Source organism: Atta cephalotes (assembly GCF_000143395.1).
Source record: "Atta cephalotes unplaced genomic scaffold scaffold00035, whole genome shotgun sequence".
In the NCBI taxonomy this organism is placed as follows: Eukaryota; Metazoa; Arthropoda; class Insecta; order Hymenoptera; family Formicidae; genus Atta; species Atta cephalotes.
The window spans coordinates 2,848,533-2,858,536 of NW_012130099.1; positions in this window are offsets into that span (position 1 = coordinate 2,848,533).

Genomic DNA, 10,004 nt, shown 5'->3' on the forward strand with positions numbered 1-10,004 from the left:
AACGTAAAGGTAAAGTTTTAAAGTTTTAAGTTTAGTTTACTTTAGTAGTAATTAATTACGTTACGGTAGGTAGGTCGGACGGTAGTACGAGACTTCTCTCTCTCTCTCTCTCTCTCTCTCTCTCTCTCTCTCTCTCTCTTTCTTTCTTTTCCTGTTCTCTCTATCTTTCTTTCTTGATGAAGAAAAATCAAATGAAAAAGGACTGACGATTCTATTATATATACCTATTAAATTCTTTCATTCAGGTCTTTGCTATTTAACCATAAAATTCTGTAGCGCCTTTTTTATTCGTCTCTTTTACTTTTTCCCTTATTTTTATCTCTTAAATATCAGAAAAATCATTAAATCTATATTACTTTCTTTCAATGAGAATATTGTAAATTCTTTTCCGATAATTTAAAGTTTTTAAATATATAACTTCTATTTATTGCGAGTTTTAATACTACAGTGATATTTATTTGTAATGTTTTTTTATAGTTAAATTAGATGAAAAATTCGTTATTTATTATTGAAAATTCGAGCAACTGCAACTTTGTTAAAAATAAACGAAATTTCAATTTAGAAGAAGAATTTTAAAGCTTAAAATATCTATCTTTGAAAAGTCATTATGGCTTTTTGAATTTTTGTGAGTTTGATAACTTTTACATACAGAAAACTATAAGCTGGACAAAATGAGAAACTTTTTTCTTACTTTGTAGGCTTGTCACATCCTCAAAAAAGACTGCGAAAATGTTTAACTTTCTAACATGAAAGCTTAAAGTTTTCTCTACAAAATCGTTTTATAAAAATGTTTCCAAGATGTTTTGTTATCGAATTATCAAGATTAAATAAAAGGGACATTTTTTATATTGGGGACTTTGATTATATTGTTTATAACTCTGTTAAAAATTATCATATCGCAATTCAAGAAACTGATTTTTAAAGCTGAAATTTTATTTTGACGAATAGTATAATTGCTAATTTCAGTAAAATATTGTGTTTTGAACTTACATAAACACTTTTTTGGAATCGGACATAAACTTTTGCATTGTAATGTATTTCACTTTGTTTTTTTTACTTATGATAAAATAGATATGTTTTTTTTAGAATCGATCGAAGTTGAAACGTATGTTTTAGAATTATCATTGTTTATTAAAGACCTTGCTTGACTCGTAGCCATTTATCTTGTCTTTTTAAATATAGAAACGTATTTAAAACTTAATGAAAGCGAGAAGGAAAATTCTAGTGCATCAACAAAAAACAAATGTATATAACTATTTCAAATAACAAGAAAAAAATTATATTACATTATATATATTATTTAGTTTGTATACTTAGAATACATTTCAACATTTTTTATCTCAACATTTTTTATCTCTAATAATCCAAATAATTCTAGTAATCCGAATAATTGGCGAATTTAATATTTTTCTTCCGGGAAAATCTGTTGCCGCATGTCTGTCGAGTCTCGTAAAAACGAAGCTCTTTGAATTTCGCGCTGTAATTCGTAACTTGTTTGAGTTAATTAACAATTTTTTTATCCGCACTCCGCTACCTCACGTCGAGCACGGCCGCCATAGGCTCTATTGACCGTATATACCAGTTGTTCTAAAAATAAATCTCGGTTCATAGTCTTACCGTCTCCGATAAAGAAGTCGATCAGATACAGTTAGATGCACACATTAAGGCGCGCAGCCTTAATTGCAACGTGGAAATTAACGCGGCGGAATTAACGCGGCGCGCCTGGAAAATGATTAAGTTCGAAGGACTCGAATGAAATATTCAATACAAGCTATATTTTTTATTTAAAGTACATAAAACAATAGGATATTGCGAAACTTAACGCGAAACTCAACTTTTGAGAAACTTGAGACGATTCTAAGACTGAGAAGAATTAATTAAAATTAAATGAATTTTGATGAATTTTCTCGAGATATTAAAAAGATAAAGTTTACAGTGTATTAAACTTAATTAATTAAATTTTTTGAAGATCTAGTTGTAAAAATATGTAAAAAATAATAACTGAGAAGAGCATTCTTCCCATAATTTAAGTTGAACATCTCTGGCTATTATATTTTTATCTAAATAAATTTATGTAAATAAATTTTATCTAAATAAATTTTATCTAAAAAATTGTATATAAATATAATTAAATAAGAGAAAACCTAGTTTTTGGTCGAAGTGCTGAAATATTACTATGTGAATTTGTATACATATTGAATTCTGCAAACCGTGCGCCGAAATTTTTTTCGGTTTTAAAATGCCATGAACAAAATCAAAGTAATAAATAACATCACATAATAAATTGAAAAGCAATTTAATAATTTTAATAAGTATCTTTATAAAAATATTAATAATCTGACGTTAATGAGAATCGAAAAATATTGTCTCAGCTGTTTTTCCAGAAACAGGAAAAATAGGACTTTTTTTATTTAATTAGATTTATTCTCATTAATGTTTATTTCAAATTATAATTATGAATATAAATGATTTTTAATTACTAATTTATAACAAAATAATGCAATTTCCATTTACGGACTGTTTACAACAAATAATTTTTCTACAAACAAAAAATATTCTACAAAGAAAAAAATGATGTTATATTAGCCAACAGCGGTCTAATTGAAAATAATCTTGTTGTTTCAATAACAATATTAATCGCTAATTTTTTTTAATTCCGTAATTACTTGCGTGGGATGTTTCTAACACTTCAATATAACTCAATTTTATTTTCTTTAATGATTTACAATTAAATAAAGATTAATAATATTCTATACATCCCTTAGATGAAGATAAACGCAAAATTTCTTTTTAAATCATGAAACAATTTACGCTAAAAATAATAACATGTATAAATAGCATTTATTCATTCAGCGAATTTACATAAGACGGGGGTGTCCTAGGCACCCCACGCAAGTAATAAGGAAAGTGAAAAAACATAAAGTTTTTTTTAAAACAAGAACATGATAACATGTTTGTTCCATTAATACTGTTGTAAATTAACGAGATTATTTTCAATATTATATTACTGTATATACAGCATCATTTTTTTTTTCGTGTACACTGAAAAAAAATGTAATCAATTTTAATTGAATAACTAAATATTTATTAAATATAAAGATATATTTATTTGTTAGAAGAAATGTTAATTTGATTTAACAATTTTTTTATTGAACAAATATTTATTACTTACTGTAAGTAAATGTTTAGTTGGCAGTATTGAACTAAATATTTATTAAAATTAACTATATTTTTTTCTCACTGTACGCTTTGAAGGAGCGAAAGCAAAAGATCGTTAAACTGTATTTTATGGAAGCTAAATTAAAAGGTGAATTCAATTCGGGAGCGAGGATATGTGATCCTCCCAACTGTCGATTCGCCCCGGAACTGTAGTCGAACGCTGCGAGCGCATTCTTCCCGCAAGCGTTCGCCGATATTAAACGTAACACTTCGATCGCGCACGTCGAGAAAGGATAATTCCGAAAGCCATTCGGCGGATATTGCATTCGATAGGGAGGCGACGGGCGGTCTGCTTGTCCCGACATGCGGAAACGACATGAATTTTCCGCTGAAATTTCCGTGGAAACCGGCGTAGCGTGGCGCAACGCCATCGCGCGTATATATAATATGCACGCCTATTCGCTTCTACACCTGATCCTCGTCACACGTATGCACTCCTGCCGGTGCATATTGCGAGCGCACTGTCAGGTCGGGGGCGTTTTAGCCTGTCCTTCCCTTCGGTACCACACTGTGAAATATTGCAGCTGCAGACGCTGCAACGTCGCAACAGGAGACGACACTTTGACCGATATCCCTGTCAACTGTGCTTGTCGTCGTTTGTTTAATAATTATTATACAAACTGAGTTTGTAATACTAACAGGATGATGTAGAATTTAAAATCTAATCGATGTTAAGTGAAAATTGATCGAGAAATATTTCACATCAATAAGTGAGGAAGGCTATATTTGGTCAAAGCGAATTTTGGTTTATTACTCAATAATATTGTATTTTTGTTTGCATTTTTATAATTTCCAGTTCAAGTAAATTGCTAATTGGCATGCAATTTACTTGAACTGGAAATTATTTGCTAGTCTTGAAACATTCATAAATTGAAGCTGGAGTAAAACGAGTTCTCGTAATAATATTTATGTTTACGAATAACATATATTGAATATTTAAAGATTTGTGTTCTTAAGAAGCATTTTATAATGTAGTTTTAAGCATGTTACTGCAAAAGAGATATTGTTTGCCATCGTAAATTTTTATATTGCCTTTGAACTGACGAAACAGCCCCACCCTATCACAAATTAAATTGACATGTAATTTAATGTTGTTGATGCTAATAAAATCATCTTTAAAATTCTGTAAATAATTTACTGGTAAAAATATTACCTCAATTGGGATGATTCAACAAATTAAATTGACAAATAATTTTCAGTGTTTCAAAAATATTAGCATCAGTAATATTAAATTTCTTACCAATTTAATTTGTAATATTACTCGAATTTTTCAATTTAGGACTGTGTTTCAAGATAGACAAATAATTAATTGATGTGCAGGTTGCTTGAACTGGAAATTATAACTCATAGAAAAATATTATTAAACATCAAGAACTGCTTTGATGAAATATGATTTTCTTCATTTAATTGTTAAAATCTAAATGTGTCTAAATTTATATATGTCAAATCTTAAAGGCTGTTTCTTTATTAAACACACTTGATAGAAATTGGAATTGCATTCTTTATATATTTGGAACTCCCGACGTTAAATATTTCTAGGAAAAATTATCTGTTATTATTTATTATTATTAACTTTGTCATTAGTTAATTAATTTATTAATGAATAGAAATACTTTTTCACTTTTTATTAAAAATGGGAATGTTCCGATGTTTTGGATATTTTCGTTGCTTGTGAATTTATTCTTCACGTAAAAAGTTTCTTTTCACGAGCTCACGCGAAAAATATTCGGACCGATGCATGATTTTATAGACAAATTATTATTTTAAGTAAAATTATTCTACGAATGCTTCAACGCCGCAACAGACATTTAACTGATATCCTTGTTAACTGACCTTACTATCGATCGTTTGTTTAATAATGATTACAAATCAAATTCTGGAATGTTTACGTAATGATAGATCGATGTAGAATCTAAATTTTAAATGTATATTATATTATATATATATATGAGCGAATTTATATATGAGCATGTGTAATTTTAAAGTTGTTTATTTATTAAACATTTGTTAGAAATTAAAGTTATGTTCTTTTTATAAATTTAAAACTATCGATGTTAAATAAATATTATTATTAATTTTATTAATTGATTAATTTATTGGTTAATAAAAATATTAATTCGTTAATTAATAAAAATTAGTTAATTTCCTTAATTTATAAATATTATATTTTTAATTATTAAAAATAGAAATATTTTGTTACTTTAGCGTGAATTTTTTCTTCTTCAAAGGTTCTTTTCACAGAGAAAAAGATTTGTTTGGACTCGAGAATTCTATTTACATTTGTTTTATTTGAAATAAATTTAATTTTAAATGAAACATATTTTGTTTAATCAAAAAATTTTAATTTTAATGAAAATAACATTCTTAATTTAAACATCCATTTGGTTAGACTATTCTAATGCATAAATTTATTTGATTTAAAGAAACTTTTTCTCTGTGTTCTTTCAACGTCTGTCTAGCTGCCCCCCCCCTCCCCCCACTTAATCAAAACTCAATAACTAAATTATATAATACTGCGCTATTTATGCGCTCTCGAAATCCGCAAAAAAAATTTTTACGCTCATTTCGTTTAACTAAAAAAAAATTTTGTAGGAGGGTTGAATAAGCTGTCAGTCAATTTCTCTACGTATTAATAACGAGATTTCCAGATTTGGAAAATCAAATATACAGAATTTATGCTCTATTTATGCGCTACCATCTTCATATTCACATAGTTTCAATTTTTGAGCTGCATTCCTTAAGATACTTCCCTCTTGAAGCAAACAGTCATATTCATCCCTAAGTCATTTAAAATTATAAAATTGTGCTATCTAACTATACAAAATATATCTTCGATTTATGCGCTACTATTTTCAAGCAAGCTACTATTTTCGATTTTTGCGCTGCAACCCTTAAGAGACTTCCTTTTTGGAGCAAACAGTAGTATTCGTATTTAAGTCATTAAAAATTGTGAAAATACTTTAACTGTGCAAAGTATATTTTTGATTTATGCGCTATGAATTCCAAGCAATTGTGTTTCTTTTAAAAAATCAAAGATGATAATGTAAAAGAGATTTTGGAGAAGATAAAGGTCAAAAATACAATAAATCGGTAAATATAATAAATAGGATTCGTTCTATTTGTTAACTTCTTTCTATTTTGCATAATTAGATAGTATAATTTTGCAACTTTAAATGACTTCGGGATGAATATGACTGTTTACTTCAAGAAGGAAGTTCCTTAAGAGATGTAGCGCAAAAATTGACCCTACGTGTGTGTATGAAGCGCATCCTGTGTATTTGGTTTTCCGAATTAATTGTTATTAACGTGTGGAGGGCTGACAGCCTACTCAGCCTCTCAAGCCCACAAGAAAAATTTTTTTTAGCTAAACGAAATGAGCGCAAAAATGTTTCGTGTGGATTTTGAGAGCGCATAAATAGCGCATTATTATATAATTTATTCATTAAGATTTGATTAAGTGAGGAGAGGGGAGTGGCAGCTAGGCAGATGCCTTCTTTTTAGATTTCTCACGAAAAGAATAATAAAGATATCATAAATTTCGAACCAGAACAATTTCATTTTATAGACACAAATCACTTTAGGCAAAATATTAATAGTCCCGCAAGTAATAAATACTTTCACGATAAGTTCTTTCCTTTCAACTGAAACCTTGTTTGTTTATCACATTAAGCAGTCGCGTCACGCTAATTCAATCGATCAATAATATTATTGTAAAGCACAGCTCGCGATTAAGTCGGAATACACCGGAATTGAATGGCGCATCGGTGATGCAATCGGGACAAAATTCACGGACCACTCGACCGAAACATGATTAGCTTAATATGTGCAAATTGTGTGCGGGTTATGCACGGCCGGTGGCCAGTACGTATACACGTCGCCTATAAATATACCAGGTCGTCCTATCGAACCCGAGTCGCCCTGGCATTGCGCGATTGTGCAATGTACACGAACCCGGCGCGGCGTGGCAAACCAACCTTCCGCGTTTCGTGCAATAGCCAGTGCGTGCTAACACACAGTCACGAACGCGAACCCGCCAAGGGCACCACTCGAAGGGGATGATTTGCAGAATTCCTCGGCTCGCGCGAGTCTCTCTCTCTCTCTCTCTCTCTCTCGCAAGAGAGTACTTTACATTCGCTCCCGCATTTGAATCTCAATATTTTTCTTTTGGCTCGTTTTTGAAAGTTTCTTTTTAATTTAGAAGAAAGAGTCTGGTTGCATTAACTAGAATTCTGGTTAAAAATGAATAAATCAGAATTTTCTGGTTATCCATTATAATTAAGATATAATCAAAATTCTGATTGTTGTGATCAGAATCTTCTGATTCATTCAGTTTCAACTAGAAATTTTTCTCAGTGTACTCCGGAAAAAGTGTCTGGTTGCATTAATTAGAATTCTGATTAAAAATAGACAAATCAAAATTTTGATTAAATCTATTATAATTCTAATTGAGAAAGAGAGAGAACCAGAATTCTTATTGACATCAGTCTTCTGATTCATTCAGTTTCAACCGGGAATTTTTCTCAGTATAATTTTTCACGACCACATTAGAAATAATGGCATGAAAATCTAACTTCACTTACGTTTCTCTTATTTTTTAAAAAATTTATTAAGCTTCAAAATTATTTATTTTTATTATTTTTGTAATAGTTTTTTAACGTTTTGTAAAAAAAATTGTACATACAGTTCGGGTAAAATTTCATGTGTGATTGCGTTTACGGAAACAACGTTTTCCATGATCTCGACTGGTTTTCCGCGCGATATTCGGCGGCGTTCGAGTAACGAGCTTGATGAGGTATGAAAAGCGAATTGGTCACGAACCGAGATCGGTATCTAGTGAAGGCAAAAGGAACACCTGCTCCGCGAAAATAAATGGCTGTCGCGTCGGCTAGTTTATGAATATGTTTCGATACGCTTCATCGTTTTTCGCTATTCTGTTAATCGAATTTGCTACCATGTTGTCACTATCTCGACAGACGGATCTACGGAAGAAATATACCGAAATCTTGGACCAGAGGAAATTAACGGTATTGAAATGTAAACGGTGTGGAAGGCTGTTCATGAACCTGATATGAATTCAATAAAATTTTTTCCTTTATTTTTTCTCCGCTCTATTAATTATTCAATATGGCTCATTATTGAGAGATAAAAGGAGCAAGTGTGATAAATGGATGGAATTGACGTTAACAAGATAATAAAATGTGCTAATAATTAAATTAATAACAAAACAAATACCGATACATAAATAATAAACCGATACATAAATAACACTCATTCACTAAGTTCCTATTTCTCGATTCAATCCCTATTTCTCGATGAACGATTTTCGTGTATTTTTACACTGAGAAAAAAATATTCTGAACTTTAATACAGATTTACTTGACTTGGTGACTATACTAAACATTTATTTACAATAAACAGATATTTACTCGATAATAAGAAATAATAATAGTTAAATTAATGATTCTTGTACTAAATAAATATATTTTTTGTTTAGTAAATATTTAATTGGTACCATTTAAACAAATGATTTGTAAAATTTAGTATATATTTTCGGTGTAACTTCTAAAATAAGGATATAACATATAATTTGAGAAATTAAAGATTTTAATTTTGAAAATACAAATTTAAATCGTTTACAATTTTTTCTTTTATTTTACAAAGGAAGACACACAAGAATCACATATTCAAGTGTTGAGAAACAGAAACTTTTTACAATTTTTTCTTTTATTTTACGAAGGAAGACACACAAGAATCATATATTCAAGTGTTGAGAAACAGAGACTTTTTAAATCAGTATACTTTTCTGATATTACAATAAATTACTGATTTTTATTATTTTTATTATTTTTATATATTACCTAAAATTGTACATAGAAATAAAAGATGCATCATACCATTACATTATTTTCATATAGTGTAAAAGAATATTTAAATTTCTTACAGATACACTTCATACATTACAAATTTACATTACTATAAAAGAAATTCAAAGCAAAGCTTCTAAAAATTGGGAAAAGTAATGGAATTTTTTGAAAAACGTACCTCTTTTAAAATAAAAAGCTCTACAAAAATATCTACTACTTATTAAGACACAAAATGTCGATCAAAATTTATTCTTCAATACAATTGAAGAATTCAAATAAATAAAATACATGATTTTTTACAATAATGAATACGCGTGCGCGATAAATATTTGTCTCACTTTTAAATGGCTGTTATGCTTATATAAAATATTTCAAATCGATGGAGAACTGATCATTAATTTCGCTTATCTAAAATTGGAATCGTGGAAAAGAAATTTGAACCCGCGAGGCTGCAAAATTGTTAGACAAGCACATACACGCCAATAACCATTTTAACTAAAAGCAATCTTCTTCATTAGCATGGCAATCGTTAACTTTTCCAATTTCGCATCACGCCAGTCGCAAAAACCAATGTTTACCGTACATTATTCAGGAAAAATAGTCAACATCTTTCCACCTTAGCCGAGCCCTTGCACTACCTCCTCCTTTTTCTCCCTGGTTCTCGCGTTAGCGCACTAACGTCATGAATTACTACTGCATTGCGTGGCAGCGCACGTCGCAATGTTGAATATTCACGAAACGTGTGTCCGCAACGCTAAGTAAATTCCCCCCCCCCCCCCCCCTACCTTAAATCGCACTTAACCCGAAAGCATTTAGTAATTTATTTCGATCGTCAGCGCGTGTTTATTATGGAACTAGCCTAGTATTTAAACTCTCGCGAATATGGAGGGTCGCACGTTGAGGGCCCAGTTTTACAGCTCA